Source organism: Hyperoodon ampullatus, assembly GCF_949752795.1.
Source record: "Hyperoodon ampullatus genome assembly, chromosome: 15".
Lineage (NCBI taxonomy): Eukaryota > Metazoa > Chordata > Mammalia > Artiodactyla > Ziphiidae > Hyperoodon > Hyperoodon ampullatus.
The window spans coordinates 25,245,075-25,265,535 of record NC_136928.1 but is presented as its reverse complement, the minus strand read 5'-3'; the positions used below and the strand labels follow the sequence as shown (position 1 = coordinate 25,265,535).

Here is a 20,461-nt window from a genome sequence, read left to right as displayed (position 1 = left end):
AAAACGCCTCCTGAAAACCTGAGAATAGGCTCATGTGGGTGAAACGAGGTGAAGGATGGTGCTTGGTACACTATAAACCCTCAGTAACATTGGCTGGTTTTGAATGAAATGAAACCTAACCTGAATCCAGTCCCTACTCGGTAACAGCGGGGAACATAATGGGTGCCTAGGCAACGTCTAGCAAGTTCTGGGATAGAGGCGGCTCCCAACTGTTGCGTCACCAGGGGCTACAGAACTGAGTCGGGACGGGAGAAGGGAGGAATCTATGTGGAGGGTCATCCGACTGAGTCGGAACCGGACACTCTGGCAGGAAGTAGAAAGCGAAGAAAACTAAACGACCATGGGTGAATTTCAACACTACGTCGTGAATTTCAGATAATTTTCCACTTGTTTATTAAGATGGAAAACTCGGATTCCAACGATGAAGGAGATGGACTTTCGGCCCAGCGCATAAGTCAAACGGACCGATTGGTTCGGGAAGAAGATTTCTCCAGGTTCGTAAATAATCTGAGTGGAGAAGATTACAAATTTATGAGAGACAACAATCTTCTAGGCATTCCAGGTGAAAGTACAGAAGAAGAGTTGCTGAGAAGACTTCAGCCAATTAAAGAAAACGCACCACAAGACTCAGATGAAAATACAGGTATATTTTGCTTTTAGAGGGAATAGGATGGGATGAATAAGGAACTTCATAAGAGTAAATAGTAAATTATACAGAAGTGACATAACTTAATTTGGTAAGTAACTTCTCATAAAAAGAACTGGCATTTACTTGATTTTTGGTGAGAATGTCAAGGTATGCTTGTTTGTTTTCCTGATTCACATTTGGGTTGTTTTAATTGGGAAACAGTGCGAAGTAGCGTATTTGTATTTTTCTTGGTTTTCTACCTCAATTGAAAGTCCCTCCTACTTCCTGAATTATTTTTTCTACATAGACATGTATAAAAAGCAAACAGAAATATTCCTCAACTGGGGACAATTTTGCTCTCTCCAACACTGGGGACATTTGACAATGGCTAGACATATTTTTGGTTGTCACAGGGGAGGCATGGGTGTTACTAGCATCTAGTGGGCAGAGGCCAGGGATACTGCCAAATATCCCACAATGCACAGGATAGCTCCCCAAAACAAAGAATTGTCCAGCACCAAAATGTCAATAGTGCTAAGGCTGAGAAACCCTGCTCGAACCTCAGGTCTGGTGTCCTCCCTCCCAGTGAGAAGTAGAGGATTTTACTGTCTAATGAAAAGGAGACTATAATACTTTGGTTCTTGAATATGGTCTTATATGTACCATGCTAGGTTCAGTCTCTTCATTTGATCTGACCTTCAATTTAATGTCAATTAAAAATCTTGGTAACATTAAGAAGTATTCAAAATGCAAACACTTTTAAACCTATAAAACTTGTTTATGTTTGGGCAATAATCTTATATTTTAAAACAGCTTATATATTATCAAAAGCACATAAGTGAAGAGCCTAGAAGTAGTCATGTTGGAGACTAATGAAAATTAGACAATAATGTAAATTGAACTAAAATACTAGCATTGTACCTTAACTGGTGTTTACCTTGTTTAATTGCATTAGTGTTTTGACAGTGGACTGAAAAAAAAGTCTCTTGACATTCCTCCTACAGTGGTACACAGGGCTGTGTATATGATGAAATATTGAAAAATAGACTTCCTCCAGATTCCCTTTTAAAAAAATTCTCTAAGTTTATCTAGGATTAGCTCACTCTTTTCAGATGGAATTGGATTTTCTACCTTTACTTATAAATCTACACAGTGTAGTTTATAAAATATTAACTCTATAAATGCGAAATCAGTTTAAAACATCTGAGTATTTAAGTTCTCATTTTTTGTTTGTTTTTGATCAAAGTTTCAGAGTGCTATTTTATGATGGTTCTAATTTTGGTAGTTCTTTTATGCACCCTCCCCATTTTTTTTGTTAACAGATAGAGGAGACTCTTCAGATGATGTGTCTAGTGGTGACTGTATAATAGACTGGCTTAACTGTTCTGGACAAACTGAAAATATGACAAGTGGACAAAGAGAAAACCAATCTTGGAGAGAAGAGAGCCAAATTAATCCTAAAAGTGATCAGTTCATATTCAGTTTAGAAATAAATGTTAACCTTGATAATGGGAGTCCAAATCCAGAGAATGAATATGTAGCATCTGCAAGACTTCCCAGAAGAGAAAATATGGAAGACAGCCAAAGGCAAGTGGAAAATCCACAATCTGAATAAATATTTACAAGACCCTCTATGTCTGAACAAGATACAACTGAAACATTAATGGAATTCCCACCTACCAGAAGTCAGAGAAGAGCAAGAAGTAGGAGCCCAGAGTATCGGAGAACCAGAGCAAGAATTGAAAGTTGGTCGCCTCCACGTTCACTTAGGGAAATTGTACAAAGACTTAATCATCGTATACCATCTCAGAATTTTGAGCAGCCTCTGCTAAGTGAGAATGCGAGATTTTCTAGAACTGAGCACCAAGAAATACTGAGATAGCAAATGACTGGATTTGAGTTGCAAAATAGTAGTCTTATTGAAACTTCTAGAACAAAGAATGCCGTTCATGGAGAAAATTCTCCAGATACAACCAGCGGTGGTGAATCTTGGGGGATGAGGGAAATATATCCAACCATACCCTTCAATCTTGAAGTAGGACAAGTTCATTCTGGAGCATATTCTCAGAGAGACAGCAGAGCTAGTAGAACTCAGTTAACATCTGAGACACCAAACAACACTGTCACTTCTGAAAGTGAACGATGACTGAGGCAAATGTATTCACATTTTGAGCAGGCAGATGTGAGAGCTTATGTCAATACCATCAGAAATCCCATTTGTAGAATTTTAAATACTAGCTTAAATGATACAACATCTGTTCCAATTCAGAGCACGTTAAGGCAGACAATGACAGAATTTAGTAACTCAAGTAGCCTTATGGACAGTGTCAGTAATTTAGAGCATAGTGTCTCACCTCCAAGTCAAAACATGGAATGGCCAGAGTCACCTAATGGTAGTACTAGTGGTATATTTGGTTCTGATTCAAATCCTAGCTATGATACCCATTCAAGTTCCACACTGATTTGTCATTCAAGCCCCAATTGTATGTCTAGTTCCAGTTCTAGTCCTATTTCCAGTTCCAGTTCAAGTGATGAAAATTCAGGAATTATCTCACTGATGTGTGAAGGCAGTGAAGAAACAAACTTATCATCAGACTTATCATCAGAGACCAGCCAAGGGGGTAGACAAATTATCCTAGTAATATTTGATGAAAGTGACTCTGGGTCCTCCCATAATCTGCAACAGTTTTTCCTCTTAAATGAAGATGATCTATACCAAACTACAGGACTCACCAAAGCACAGATTGACAACTTGGCTGTAAGATCTTTTGGTGAAAATGATGCACTAAAAGCCTGCAGCATTTGCCTTACAGAGTACACAGAAAACAGCAAGCTTCGCATACTACCTTGCTCCCATGAATATCACATTCACTGCATTGATCGCTGGCTGTCAGAGAACTCTACCTGTCTGATTTGTCGTGGGCAAGTAGTGGATTCCAATGAGAGTGAAAATCCTAATTGAGATCTGAATTCTCAGCTATATAAAGTGTTATAGGGCTTCCCTGGTGGCGCAGTGGTTGAGAGTCCGCCTGCCGACACAGGGGACACGGGTTCATGCCCTGCTCCGGGAAGATCCCACATGCCGTGGAGCGGCTGGGCCCATGAGCCATATGTAACAATCTGAACTGAATCACTAGTTCCTGAAGGAATTATTGGGCTTTCCCCAATTTCTGTTCCATAATAAAAGGAAATATTAAAAAGTCAAACAATATTGTTCAATCTGACAATAAAAATTAATTTCACACCATACCAGTTCACTGAATTTCAATAAAAACTTAGCATGTGCACTGGGTTGGGATGTTCCTGATTCTATGGGAGAAATGTCTTAATATGATATAATGAATCTAGATAGATCCTAATAGTATTATCTAGTCATGTAAATCCCAGACATCTCTTAGCCCTGTTCAATCCTGGTTGTGCATGCAAAGAAACAGAAACCCAACCAAATATCAATAATTAAGAAGCAATTTAAGACTACATTAGAGTCATTCACATAAAGAAGTCATGTTACACTCATAGAATGCCATAAAAAGCTTTGAAACCCTTCTCTTCCTATCTCTCTCCACAGCAGTTTATCCCACCTCCCTAACACTACCTTAAAGTTTCTCCTATTCCCCACGACCAATGTATCAGTCAGTTCTAGCTAAAAACTGATGGCACACTTTAAAAGAGTGATGGAATAGCATTTAATGAAGAGACTAAGGTGTGTAAAGAATGAAGGGAAACCAAGAGATGATGAAGTACCCTGAGGCTAGCAACTGTGAGAAGCCAGTATTATAACCACTAGGTTTGAAGGGGCATAGAGAGATAGCAGTTCCTGCAACCCAGAATGTCTTATTAGAGTTGTAGTAGGAGCCCACCCGACAAAAGATGTAACCTTAGAAAATGGCATCCACTGCCAACCTAAAGTTTGGAAGGGGGCAGATCATGGAAATAAATACCCTTACCTTCTTTCCTCCTGACTTCTAATCCCTTGTCAGTAGTTCATATTAACCAAACCCAACCTGAAGACACAGAAAGACTGGTCGATGAAGCTGATAAAGGTCAGCCTCCTGGAATCACGGAGCATGGTTAAGAAGGATGGCGAGTAGATCCGGTAAGCAAATCAGAGACCATCTACCACAACCAGGATTCCCAACTCTCTTCAAACCCAGCCTGTGTATGCTTTCTTGCCTCTTCCGCTTCCGCTTGTTCTCTATTCCACTCTATGACTCAGCTCTTTAACAACCCTCTCTATTTTCCTTTCGTTTACTCAGATCTTGTATTTTTAAAAGTGATAAGATGACAAAGCCTTAGAACTTAATTACCTTTCTCTTAAACATGTCACACTTTGATTTGTTGTGATTGTAAACAACTAAGAAAAAAGGGCAGTTATAGGTATGTCTTTAATTTTTGCTTCTTAAATATATTCAAGCTTCCATTTCTTTCTATATATGTTTAGTTCACATAATTAATTTTTAAAACAGATTCTGATTTCTTATAAAGGGTTTTATGGTTTATATATGACTCTTAATCCTTGTGTGAATGACCCAAAGTACCCAATTGCTGCTTGGAGCCTCACAAGCTGCAATATGAAAGCCTTAAAGGTAAAGCTTGGCTTCAAAAACCATGTCTACATGGTTCAATTCTAATTGTCCCCAGTAAAACCTTCACCCAAAACCCTGAGTATTTGAAATCAAAATTTAGGTCATGCTTCCTTCCAACCTAAACATGGTGAAGGATTTTTCTCCTAATTCACCCTGAAAACTATTTTTGGGGGGTTGTATTGGCCAGTCCAGAAAATTTTGCTTAAAATTTTCAATCCTGGTATAGGTGAGAGTACATTGTATTATAACCTAAAGCAATAATCAGAAATTTTGTGCAATGTGCAACCTATACAGATGTAGGCAGTGTTAAGTATAAACCTTCTCTAAAAAGTTAAAGTCAGAAACATCACTGACCTTTATTTTCTATGTGAATTGCTGGCAGCCACAGTATTTGCACGTAACTACAAAATATAAATGGGGAGTGGTGGTGAAGTTTTTTAAAACATCTTTGAGGTAGCATATTTTTCACACAGAAGATATCTGCATGGCCAGAAATGAAGGCTTGGAGCAAACCTCTGAAATTTACATTAACTTCTGAAAGTTGTTTGAATATTCTGATTTTTATGAAGTATTTTTGATTGATATCAGATATACTTCATTTAAAGTGAGTAGAATAATTATAACAGTACTTGGCTTTCATACTATCCTAACAGATTAAAACCTTCCAAAGGATGATAATTGCTTAATTAATGCTTCAGTACATTCACATGCACCTTCTGTGGTCGACAGAATTCTAAGATGATGCCCAATGATCCTTGTAGTAGCCCCTCCCCTTGAGTATGAGACCTGTGAATGTGATGGAATATCATTCCCATTATTAGATTATGATATATAGCACAGTTGATTGGGAGCTTATCCAGAGTGAGCCTGACCTAATCAGGTGAGCACTTAAAAGGCACAGAGAGGACTTCTAATCCAGATAAGATGGTTTATACTTCCCTCTCCCTGCTCCCCCTTTATACACACAACTATATATCCTGGAAATAAGATGAGACAACCAAAGGAGATCTCTGAAAGGTCTAGAGAAGGTGAATTGCCTAGGGACCCTCAGAATGGATGAACAACCTCATGGCAGGTCACTTTATGACCCTCTACCAACAAAAAAATATGATCCAGGCCCAGCATTTCCTAACTCCCAACTTAGTAACAGGAAGTGGTGGCTCTAAGAGGCTCTTCCTCCATCACATCAAATGGGAATCCCCCAAACACCAGGTGAGCCTTGCAGAACCTGCAAGGAGGAACAAATGGAAGCCCTGATGACAATAAATGACCAGGGAAAGTGCTTTCCTTCCCCACTGGGCCTGAGATCCCCCTTCACCACCCAGACACATCAGTGGCTAAGGGTACCAGCAAAAGTGCTCCTACCACAAAAAGCTCCCACCTGGAAAATGCTCTCCTCAGATGGGCCTGAGACTCCTCTCCCTTCCCCAGAAACATGAGGCAACTTGCTGGTACCAGCAACGGAGATCCCTCCACAGAAAGCTCTCAACCTGGTAAGCACCCTCCACTCCTTACAGTCCAGGGAGACCCTGTTACAAGTGCCTGGCCCAGGAAGGACTCTTCATCAAGTGTTCCAGAGATTCCCTTCCCTCACCAGAAGCACCAAGTGCCGTATCCTGGGGAAGCTACTTCAGACCCCATAAGCAGCATGAGAAGGGACCAGAGGTAACCCACCTGCACAAGAGAAACAGACCAAAAGAGTACCACAAAGGTTCTGAAAATTAGGTTATCATGGAACCACAGTCCATAAAAGTACAGGAAATGTGTGCCAAACCTATAAAGAGTGAATGCCTGCTAAAAATTTAAAAAAAAAACACTTTAAATAGGGACCAAAGTATCCTAACATAATAGCCAAAATGTCCAAAAGACAATAAAATATCACTACTTATACCAAGAACCAGATACATGACAGCTTGAATAAGATGTGACAGATGATGCCAACCCAAGATGAATTAGATGTCAGAATTACCTGACAAGGGTTTAAAAATGCTGATTTCAGACCTTTAAGACCTTGAACACAGAACCTAGTCACTCCATGCCAGTATCCCAACCTATAGAACTGTGAGCTAATAAAGGGATGCTATTTTAAGCCATTACCTTTGTACTAATTTCTTATGCAGTAACAGAAAACTAATACAACTTCTCATCTGGGATCCATCCTGTACCTAGAAAATGATTATAATGAGTCCCAGACAAGTAAATGGCTTAATGTCTTGGTTCTAGGCCCACTATGACATTATAGTCAACCATTTTTCCCAAGAATGGAATCCCTAATTCCTGCTACTGAAGCTCCTAGAAGACAGTATCCTTCCTGTTTGAACAACCACCAATATCTTATCGCTCTAACTTTACTTCACATCACCCTATCTCATTCTACCAGTGTATGCTGCTTATATCATAAACCCAATTTAACATTCTGACTTTGAAACTATATAGCCACTTATTTTTGTCTCAAAGCGATTGCTGAGTATTATATTGCTCTTCCAAATCATATTCCTATCTGCCCTGACAAATCAGAAAATGAGAAGATTTGTACCTGAATCTTCTGAGCTCAACCTGATATGTTTTTTACATTACAGTATATCAGTTTAAATACACAGCATCACTGTGATTGTGAGCATAAATATTTCCATCTTAAGAATTTTCTCTGTATTTTCTTTGTAGTTTTTTAAATATTTGTTTATTTTGGCCTAATTCCAAAAAAACCCCTTATCTGAATAACAAATTCTTTTTGAAAGTAGTTATAGCCTGTGGATAAGTTTTTGATAGCAATATAAAGTCTATCTGTTTTGGCTAACCATGAAAATAAGTTGTGCTCTCAATATTCCATGAAGAATTAAGTATAAGGTTTCTTTTGTAAATGCAAGCAAGCCTGAGCATTGAACAACATGAACATCAAAACACTGCATGTACTGGAAAGTTCACAAAGAAATGTGATGTTTCTGTTAAGTAATATTACTTGTTATCAATATACAATACTTTGAGATCCTCAGTATCTTCTTTACTACAATTAACCAAACATTTCATGTCTTTTCATTATTTGAGAGGTGAATGTATACTCCCTTCAATGAGAAGTTTCCTGGTATGAGAATTTCGAATGTAAATCTGAACTGCATTTCTTTTCTGTGACTTCATTTAAGATTTGAAAATTCTTTACCATCCTAAGTCAGGCTTTTTCACTATGAAATAAGAGGCTCTCCTTTGTGTGATATTCAAAACTCTCCATTTTTAATCAGCAAGCCAGCATCTTTAACATCACTGCAAAAATGTGGGGATTTGGAAAAGCATTTTGGGGAAATTCCTTTTTCTCTCATCCATCATTCGTAGAGGACAGACACTAATTATAAGTCAACTCTGGGCTCTGGGTTCTCCATTCTGACATCACTAGTCACAACACAGTTATCTACCACCCCTGGCCTTGTCATCTTCTATTCTGGCAGTGTATTTTTTTTTCTTTAGTAGCACTTGTGACTATCTAAAACATTTTTTATTTATCTTGTGCTTGTTTTCTTCCCCATTCCTTTCCCAAAATAGAAGCTCCAAAAGATCTTTCTTTCTTTTTTTAAATTACTACTACATTTCTAAAAACTAGAACAGTTACTGGCACACACACACACACACACACACACACACACACACACACTGCTTCAGAATTTTTGGCCACTGTGAGCATCCCAGACTTATTTTTCACCCTTTATTCTCCAAAGAAAACCTATTTTAATACTGTTACCTACCATCCTGGATTTGATCTATTTCAACCTAGATCTCTCTCACTTACTTAACATATTTGTATAGGGTTTCTTGCCTATTAAGTTATAACATCTGCCAACCCTTTTCTAAATCACTATTTCAGGCACTCAACACTGACCAAGAATGTGCCATGCCCAATGCTGGGTGCTAGGGTTATAGTTAAGAAGTACAGCACTTATCATTAAGAAATGTATTACATTTTAAAGAAGGCAGATGAATAAACATACAGTAACACTCTATGTGAGGGATGCCCTGACACAGATTCAGATACAGGATATAATGGAATGATCTAGGAGGAGAAATCTACACTAATAATTCAAAACTCCTTAAAGTTGGGTTATATCTGAGTTGTATCTTACAGGACTAGTAGCAATTAGCCAATGGAATGAAGTCATTAATTTTATTCTAAGCAAAATAAACACTGCATGCAACAGTAAAGATGCATTGAAAATTTAGGGCTCAGTAAACAGTAAGTATGAATCATCATACTCTGGGGTAGAAGAGGAAGAGATGTAAGTACATTAGCAAAAAATGAAGAGATGAGGCCAAAGAGGTAACAAGTGGTATTGTGTATCAGGCTGAAGAGTTGAACTAGATCTCCTAAGTAATGCACAGTCAACATGATTTTTCTAATAGGAATAAAATTTTTCAATTTTTAGAATGGTCACACTAGCAGGGATATGAACAGATTGTCAAAATTTAGATTGTCCCACTTATGGAGTTATGGCATTAACTGGAAGAAAAAAAGTATAAAGTCCTGAAATAATAGTGAGACAGTTGAGATATGGATGCATATAGATTCAAGTAGTATTAAAGAAGCACAATAAAACTTGGTGGCTGCTTGGATAATTTAAAGATGACCTTAAGTTTCTGGTTTAGGTGACTGAGTAGATGGTGAGAAGTTCCATTGATATAAGAAATGCAATATAACTTGTTTGTCATAGTAGAGGAATAGATGACAATTCAGCTGGAATCTCTGAGATTTCAGATGTCACAGTGATATTTTAGTGGCAATGTTCATCTAGCTATCATGGAATATCAAGTATGCTTCTAAAATTAGGATAAAGATGCCAGACTGATGTCAAGGAAGTATGAGGTATTGCCTGTGAAAGTATGTTCCATGGTAGTAGTGGAGGGAGATGGATGGAAGCCTTTGGAACATGCGCAATTATAAAGTAGGCAGACATAAAGAAGATAGCAAAGATAATCAAGACAGAAAACTGAGAGGTGTAAAGATAAACACAGAGCTCACGGTCTTCATTCGTAAATATGAAGAGAAAACAAAATATCTCTAGATGTTAAGAAGAATGTAAACTCCTAGGAAAGCAAGGGTTTTGTAATTTTCACTACAATAGTCATAGCACCCAAAATACTGCCTTGCCCAAAGTAGATGTTCCACAAATATTTGTTGAGATATTTGAGATAGGCATGACATAAAAGAGAATAAGATAAATATTAAAAATAGAAAAATAAATCCTGGGAGAAATAGGAATAATTCATGGACTAGGAAAGAACTTGAAAGGCTTAGTTTTACCATGAACAGATGGAGACCTGCCACTATTCTAAAAACCTACAAATGTTGAAAGAATAAGTCTTTGGCAGGAACTGTAACAAACATACTGGCCATTATAATCACCTGGAAAGAGTCTTTACGTATCTTTTTTAAAAGGCTCCTTTTTAAAAGAAAGAATTGGTAAGAGGGTGGATTTAATGCCTTTCTGTGAGGCTTTTTGCTTGGGAGGAAAAGGTGTAGGTGAAGTAACTCTGCCCCACATAGACTTTCAGTCTACTTCTCCCTCTTGCCATCCAGAGTTACTCAGGAGTTCTTCTGCTGGGCACATATATATCTCAGAAGCTGAAGCCCCCTCCTTGCATATTATAGTAGTGGGCTTCCCTTTCTTTCAGATTTCACCATTATTATGATAGGTTCTTGAGAGGCAAAGGTAATGGCTACGTATGCTTACATTCACAAACATCTTGAACCAGAGCCTATTTTCTTTTGTATTTTGAAATCCAATATAAAGGAATTTAAAAATTCAGCAACAGGGAAAGAGTTTCAGAGTATTTGAACTTGAAAGAGTATATACCCATAACTTCATTTTTGCAAGAAAATTAGCTTCTTGAAATCTTATGCAATTGCTGCCATGGTCATTGTATTAATTATAAGTTGTAATTTTAGAGAACCCTTACAAATTAGTTTAAAGGCTAAAAAGGAATTTATTGACTCACAATACACCAAAGTTTGAAAGTGTTGATACTTTCAGACACAGGTAAGTGTGGGGGCCCAAAGGATATAAATAGAAAATGTTTCTCTGACTTAGATATTCTTCCCTCTGCAGTTTGTTTTGTTTTGTATTATTTGAGGGAAAGCTTTCTCCAAGGGGTGGCAAGAAAAATGACCAAAAGCAACTCTATTTTTATATATTACCAATTTACTGAACCCAGGCAAAGAGAAAGACTTTATACAAAAGACTGACTCAGCTTGGGATTTCTGTTAAAACCTCAAGTTCAGGGAATTCTAACTGGCCAGGTCTTGGTCACATGCCCAGCACGAGAATATAGAAGTGGGATTTCCAAGCCAAACCAGATGGAAATGTGGACAAATTCACCAAAAGTAGCAATGAAGGTCTTCTAAGGGTTCTCTTTTGTTTTTCACACTCTTCTTGAATCAATTCTGGTGATATATATTTTACTAGGAAATAATGAATTTCATCCAGTTTTTACATTTTTACAGCAAGCATATTTATGTTCAGTGCATCATCCTAAATTTAATATATTTCCCTTTGTATTTTTTTTCTTTTTGTTCCTATACTTTATACCTTGGCTTTCTCCCTTTTTCCTTGATCAGAATATCAAATGACATTAGATAAACTCTATATTAAGGTTTGATTGGACAAGTAGAACCACTAGAAGGACTTTATTATAGAGATTAAACCTTACATGATAGTGGGACTTGGTTAAGCAGTCTATGTAAATCCACTGCCCCTGCCTCTTGGTGCAAGTCCTGAAGTCAGTAGGGATGGCAGTCAGGAATGAGAGATGATTTGAAGTTAGGAGATCAAGGATAAGCTGGAACCTTCAAAGATAAGCTATAATCCAACTAGAAAAATGAACTGAACACCATATTAAAAGGATTATACACCATGGCCAAGTGGGATTTATTTGTAAAATGCAAGGATGGTTCAACATACGAAAATCAATCATTGTGATACACCACATTAACAGAATGAAGGACAGAAAAACCACATGATCATCTCAATTGACACAGAAAAAGGCCTAAAAAGCATGTTCACTGGAGTTCAAAACTCCATAGAAAGTTTAAATAACATATTTGATAAAACTGAATTTGAATTTTTTAAGTTGAAAATAAGCCAGAAAAAATTATGAGATTAAATGAAAATGTGAATGATAAAGGAATAAAGGATAAAATAGAAGACCCACATTCATCTAATAATATTTTTAGAAGGTGAGATTAGAGTGAATTTAACAAGTATTTGAAGAAATAGTACTTCTCAGAGATTAAGTTAGAAATAAATCCCCAGATAAAAGAAGTGCATGGAGTCACCAGTAAAAGAAATGAAAACAAATATATGACTATATCCTGTATCGTATACCTGACCTCAGCCTGATCCTTCCTTTGTTCCACATTAAAAGAACGTGCAACACTGGCAGACTACTTATATATACAATCTGACAGTGTCTCACTGTGTTCATGATTCCAACAAATCTATCCCCCATCTCTCTCCTTACTCCAGAAGGTGAGAATATTCCTAAAGCAACCCTTTCAGTTCCCCCACAGGCTAAACCCATGGATGAATTCTTTCTCCTTTCTTCATATTCCCTCCCCATAATTTTGAGATCCAGTTTACAGAACTTCCAGAGGTCAAATCCCAGCTTGATCATGCCTTCTCATATTGAATCGCCATCCTTCCCTGCTTTACTGCTTTTGCCCTGCAATCCTGTTCACTTGGATTGTACTCTCTAATTAAATAATAGCATATAAACTCTGGGCCTGAGGCTCTGCTTTCTGGGGAACCAAGGCTAAAAAACAGCTGGTAAACCACATCACATAATGGCAAAGAGGAAAGTCTAAAAAGCAATTTGGAAGAAAGAAAGAATATCAAATAAAAAGAGCAATTAGACTAGTAGCAATCTTCTCATCAGTAACAATAGATACCAGAAGATAACTGAAAGCACTATCCTTAAACTACTAATGGAAAAATCACTCTTAACCTAGAATATAACATTTAACTAACCATATTAAAAAATGAAAGAGATGACATTTTCAGACAAAGACAGAAATTTCTACCTATAGACCCTCAATAGTAAAACTTCCAAGGAATAGGTTTCTTACTGAAGGGAATTAAAGTCCCTGTGAAGAAGTGGGATTAAAGAACAATACTGAGCAAAGAAAGTGATATACATGTAGATAAATCCAAGAAGGATTAACTGTTAAACACTGTGTAATTGTGTGACTAATTTGGGGGCCAAGTCAAAAATAAAGTGCAATTCAATGGAATATTACTCAGCCATAAAAAGAAACGAAATTGAGTTATTTGTAGTGAGGTGGATGGACCTAGAGTCTGTCATACAGAGTGAAGTCAGAAAGAGAAAAACAAATACCATATGCTAACACATATATATGGAATCTAAGAAAAAAAAAAAAGGTCATGAAGAACCTAGGGGTAAGATGGGAATAAAGACACAGACCTACTAGAGCATGGACTTGAGGATATGGGGAGGGGGAAGGGTAAGCTGTGACAAAGTGAGAGAGTGGCATGGACATATATACACTACCAAACGTAAGGTAGATAGATAGTGGGAAGCAGCCGCAGAGCACAGAGAGATCAGCTCGGTGCTTTGTGACCGCCTGGAGGGGTGGGATGGGGAGGGTGGGAGGGAGGGAGATGCATGAGGGAAGGGATGTGGGAACAGATGTATATGTATGACTGATTCACTTTGTTATAAAGCAGAAACTAATAAAAGAATGTTAAAAAAAGATATTAAAAAAAGAAATTAGAAACTAAAAAAATAATAATAATGAATAAAGTACAATTAAAATATAGATGATAATTACAAGGAGATGATATAAAATACAATCAGAACCAATGCTTTGAAACTAATCAATTTTGTTTTCTGTAAGGTTTAGAGCTATTAAATATAAGACTGTGATCATGCAAGTAGGAATGTTAGACCTTTGATTACTAAAAATCTAGAATTAGAATAGATAAACTCCAAATCTGTTGAGGGGAAAAACATTGAATGAAAAATGCAAGTTACAAAAGGAAATATATTATATATGCAAGTTCAAAATATAAAAGAGTAGAATATTATTTCTAGCTATAAACAAATGTCTTGATTTATAAAAATATGGATGTTAGAGTATAGTCAAACTTTAGACAGTGTGTAACTAAGCAGTAAGGAAAATGCCATGGACTTTGAGAGCTCTCATGTGTATCACTAATATTTCCCAATTAAATAGGGAAAAATCACACCTTGAATCTGAGTTTTGGATATGTAAGGCCAACTGGCCCGAGGCAGGGGAACACAATCAGATTCACAGGTTGCATCAGACCGAAACTCTCTGGACCACTCAGTTCCAGGAACGAACCTGGGGACTTTCCACCCGGCCCAGCCTTCCCACCTTTTGAGGGGCGGGACTAGCGGTCCCAAGACTGATGCAACCGGCACCAGATATTGCCACGATACCCGAAGAGACCACCAAATAAGGAATACCCTGCGCCCTCCCAGATTCACCACACCCTTTTCCCTTCTTCCCCTATAAAATCTTGCCCAACCCCCGCCCGGGTGCGACTTCTCTGGTCCCTTTCTCTCGGACCAGTGAACCTTGCCTGGGAGTGCCCCCTAATAAAGCTCACTTGAAGCTTTCCTCTGTTTCGCGATGCCATTTGTTAAGATCCGACCTTACAGGATATACTAGTGATTCTGTGCTGTTTTATTAAGTTTAAATAGTTGTAAACAGTAAAAGTTAAAAAAACTGTAATGGATCAATGTCCTTTACTAAATCCTTGAGTCTTAGATCATGCTTTCTCCTCCTCCTTGGGCCAGTCCTTCTCTCTTCCTCCTTTTCCTTTTATCTCTAGTACATAACCTTGTATATGGAACATAGTAAGTACACATTAAACATGTGTTGACATGAATAATTCACATGAATGAGCTTTTCAAACTAAAGCCATTATCATAAACATAAACTCCTCACAAAATAGCACAATTCTCTTCCAAGAAGTGAACCACTATAATAAACTCTGTTATGTGCTACAGAGTACCTCAAAATTAGTAAATGTGAAAATAATATGTACCATAATTAGAAATCTATCTTAAAGAACATTAAAAACAAAAGAAACAATTAACTAGCATCAGTATATTAGGTAAACATTGCTTTGTTAGATGTCCTTCCAGAAAACTGCTAGACTACAGAAAATTGTAGACTGAGGAATTTTCTAAATATGATTCTGACGTGAATCCTGTAGACCTATTTTTGCAAATAAAAGTTTCTGTAGAGAAAGTGACATCATATAACACTGATGGAACCAAAGCATTTATGAATAAAGTACTTACTGGTGCACAATTATATATAACTTTGGTGGGAGACTATTAAATATCTAGCATGCGAAGGTAATCTATTAATCTAAGAGTATAATTTTTAAGAGAGGTGAGAGTAGACAGCCAATTTTTATGATAGCATAAATGCTATCAGAATTGCACTTGAGATACTATTATAAAGTAGGACACTCGCTGGTACAGAAAAATAGGTTTCTCAAGTGTGGAAGGTGAAAGAAAGAATAATGGAAATTTTAGCTTTTTGAACATAAAAGTGTGAAATATATGCTTTAGCAATGAAAATGAAATTACAAAATAATAGTTTTTATTAAAAATATTTTCTTTCCAGTTACTAGGTCTTGCTAGAATACTTTTAACCAGATCATTTAATTCCCATTTCAATCCATTCTATATACCTGATTTGGTTATGATTTCTAAAAGTAATATGTATTCCCCCCCAAACCGCAATATTTCACACAATATGAAAATAGAATATTAAGCTTACTGTGAGATTGAGTAAAACCTATCATTATCCAGTGTCCTCATAATGAGATTTCATAGTATAAAAAGAACAAAACAGAATTGAAATAATGTATGAACATCCATATGTTATAGTTAGTTCTACTTAGGTGACACATTATACAATAATTCCGTGAAATTAATTGGAGAGAAATGATCTCAAGACTTGAAAAAAAATCCAAATTCACAGACATTAATCTACTCTAGCATTAATTTTACTACTGTTCTTTAAAAATACTGTGAACCTTTCTTGAAAATCTATTCTAAGTCAAACTCTCTTTCATAGTCAACTATGATTTTTGTACATTTATTCTATGGACTCAAGGAGAGAACTGAATGCTGATATCAGAATGTCCCTTGAGTCCACACATAGATTCCTTGAGAATCATCTATATACATAACAAAAAAACATGAGCTGATACTCACTACACACAACACTTTTGGTATTCATACAGTGTTTCCTTCAAATTGATGTTCCATAGATTTTTGGTATACAATTATTTACAGAAAAATAGATGAAATATTAAAATCTATAAAATCTCATAAATACACATACAGTTGATAATGTCTATAAGCAGTTAAACCAAATTTTTAATTCATATTTTATTTTTTGCGTTTTTGTGGGAAAAGTATCAAACTCAAAGAAAAGTTGAAAGACCAGTATAATGAATAAATATGCCAACTATTAATGTACCACAATGTCAGTTCTCTCTCTCTCTCTCTCTCCACACACACACACACACACACACACACACACCTATCTCTCTTTTATCAAACAATCTGATATTAGCCTGAGGATATTATATTTCACCTCTAAATACTTCATTATGCCTGTAACGAGGATACAAACCCATATCACCACTACCACATTTATGAAAATTAACATTAATTCAATTCTATCATCCATTATACAAAAGTGGAGGAAAATTTGGGACCCTAAAATATGCCTCTTTGGCATAAGAATTATTTTAGACTGTTTTTTTTTTAAAAAAGAGCAGACTCAGGAGAAACTCAGAAAACCAAGTAGAAGTTACCCTTTTGTAAAGGACATTTACAAGGTGAAATCTCCATTTGTAAGGGTGTCTCCCCCTCTATATCAGAAAAGGAAGGATGACTCTAAATCTCTAGAAACTCTTATCAGTAGAGAGGACAATGACTTAAATCTGCATAACAAACATATCCTTATTTACTGTGCTTTGCCTGGTAACCTCCCATAACTGCCCCCCCACACTAAACATCTTCTTTGTCTTTAGCTGGAGATGGTATCCAAGGTGGTGGCTTGGGCCATTTTGGGGAGATACTCAGTTTTCCTGGGTACCTCCCATGTATATAGGAGGTATACCTGTTATTAAAATTCTGTTTGGGAACTTCCCTGGTGGCACAGTGGTTAAGAATCCACCTGCCAATGCAGGACACATGGGTTCGAGCCCTGGTCTGGGAAGATCCCACATGCTGTGGGGCAACTAAGCCCGTGCACAACAGCTACTGAACCTGCACTCTAGAGCCTGAGACCCACAACTACTGAAGCCCGCAGGCCTAGAGCCCGTGCTCCACCACAAGAGAAGCCACCGCAATGAGAACCCGTACACTGCAAAGAAGAGTATCCCCAACTCACCGCAACTAGAGAAAGCCTGCATGCAGCAACAAAGACCCAATGTGGCCAAAAATAAATAAAATAAAATAAAATAAATAAATTTATTTTAAAAATTCTGTTTTTATTCCTGTTACTCTGTATTTTATTATAGGAGGATTAAAGGGGAACACATTTTTCTACCCCAAAATATGTCTCTTTGGCATAAGGATTATTTTGAGTGAAAGATAATCAAAATATATCAGATTCAGGAAAAGCCCTTTACCTCCCCCTCAACAGCTTAAATTTATATTGGAAAGGGAGCCTGTACCAGGAAAAAAGCTATTACCAGAGATTACTTTTTACGTAAGAGACTTATTTGCGTAACAGGGCAAACTTTGTTTTCTAAACATCTCTTCCTTCCTGTGAATGGCCTTCTTTCCCTTTGTACCCCCAGACCCCTACCCCTTTCCTTAGCTCAGAGTTTTATATAAGCTTCAATTACCTGGCTGCCTTTTGGGTCTCTTATTTTTATGGGACTCCCATACATATAAAATTAAATTTGTTTTTCTCCTGTTAATGTCTTAGGTCAATTTGATTATTAGACCAGCCAAAGAACCTAGAAAGGTAGTAGGCAAATCCTTCCACTTGAGTTGGCAACCATGAAGGGACCTTCACTGGCTGGACACTGCTCACCCTGTGGCTGCTGCAGCTGTGAGAACCTGGGACCTCTGACAAAAGCCAAAAGAAGAAATCTCATGTCAGTCTCCCAGATCTCTGCCTGCAGGGTCTGATGGAAGTGAAGGTGGTGAGAGTCCTTTTCTTTTTCTAAATTTAGATTAGCAGGAGAAAATATTTGGATGAATTCGTTACTTAGGAATACCTACTCTGGTAAAAATTTGACATGAGTACTCTTGTTTTCTATTGATTCTTTTCCTACTGTTTCTTTTCTTTGTTTATGTCTTTTGTGTCATTTGCCATAAGGATGAAAACCACAGTGTATAACAGAGGCAAAAGTCCTATAAGCCTGTCATTTGAGCCTGCCCCACAGACTGGTGAGTTCACAGTTCTCACCAGACAGGCACTGTGAGTTAATATGCACGTGAGGTAAAGGCTATTACTAATGGGAATTTCAGAAGCAAGCCACAAAATTGGTGGGCACAGTTGAGCACTTAAAAGCTGTTAGAGCACTCGCAACCTAACTCAAAGACCCCCAGGTTAGGATAAGTTGGTCATGAATGGGTTAAATTGACTAGGTCACCACCAACCTCAAGAAAATTTCCATGCCATGAGGTACATGGTAAAATACCACAATCCCCAATCCAGTGGCACATCCCTCTTAGGTATCAGTTTGGCTCCAAGAGACCCAAGGCTTAGCTGAAGCCATTAATGTGTACATGAAAAAAAAAAAAAAAGAAGTGGAGGAGGTTTTCCTTTTGTGTTGTTCTATGCTTAAGAGCTTAGCTTTATGACCAGTGAGAATATCACCTCTAGTCTCCACCACCTGGAAGGTACCTATACTTAGGTGCATATCCAGTTGAAAAGACTGGGATTCCAAGTGCGGTAGCCAGTTGATCAGAATCACTGGTAACAATCTGGGCTTGCAACTGGCATCTCTTTGTCTGACTATGCCAGCTCTCAGGGGAGTCTGTCACAAGGGGCCCTGATCCATAAGGGGCCTTTGTCATCTCAACCTTCATTGTCTCATTCTAGATATTATTAGGGCTGCATGTTTGCAGTCTACTTTGGGACATCTCTTGCATCCATGGTTAAGCCATAAAAAGTCTTATTGGTTTGATTTGATATTGAGATTAATATAAGATCCTACCTGTCAATTGCCAGACAATGGGAGCTTCGAATTGGCTATATTTAAGTGTAATGGCTATTGTTAGGGACTTCCTTAATAAGATGAGAGAACAGAAATTAGACTCAGAACAAAAATAAAATCTACACCTGACATAAATTCCCCTTTTTCATCCTCTTATACATTCCTTTACCCCCAACTCCCTGTCCCTGACCCTCCAGATCTTTTGGCTCTCTGGGCCTCTGGTCTAAACCCTACCTCTCAAAATCCAACTCCATCACCTCAGTGAACTCCCTTAGGTCCCCAGATTCCTCCAACTTCCCCCCAAATCCCTTAAACATCAAGTTGCCTGTTTTGACTTCCATTTCTTTACAAGATTTACAGAGAGCACTCTGGCCTAACCTCTAGGCCTGGGGTATACAGATTACGCATTAAAATACTAAAAGCAAGGAACTGAATTCAGCAGAAGTACCAGAGACAGATGGTAGGGATCATTTTTCCATCCCTTATGACCCTTTCCACTTTCCAGGGCTCTGTAAACAGGCTCTTCCAGGCCTTCCTATGCAATGCCTCTGTGGTTGTTTCCAGGACCCATAACACAAAACATTCATGTCCCCCAGACAGCAGCAGATCTTCTAAGTTATAAAGCCTTTTACCTCAACTTTCAGAACATCTTACCAAATTTAGAGAGGAATGGAAAGCTTAGTGGCCATTCACAACCACACTCACAGCAACCTAGATTGCCTGTTAAGGGATGTTCTTCCCACCCTTGATTATACTATAACTATCAGACAAGCCAGGCAGTCCCCCAAGGAACACCTCCCCGCTGCAGAGGAAACACATGGCCAGAAGTTCTCCCAGGCCCTCCTACAAATGATCAGGAAATGGATCACCTGGAGGCCAATGTTTAAGGGCTAGTAGAAGCAATAGTACAGGTTTCCCCCTAAGGTGAATTGGTCTGAGGTTGAATTTTGTACTCAGAAAGGTCTTTGTTAAATGCTTTAGACAGACTTTTTGAAGGCATACTGCATTAAACCCTCAAG

General features: G+C 37.7%; 1 pseudogene across 1 annotated transcript; it reads left to right on the top strand.

Moving 5' to 3' along the window:
- Nucleotides 1-399: 399 nt before the first annotated feature.
- LOC307064179 (E3 ubiquitin-protein ligase RLIM-like) lies at nucleotides 400-2,510 on the top strand (annotated as a pseudogene). The gene is made up of 2 exons: nucleotides 400-658; nucleotides 1,951-2,510. The product of its transcript is annotated as an E3 ubiquitin-protein ligase RLIM-like (transcript).
- Nucleotides 2,511-20,461: the final 17,951 nt, after the last annotated feature.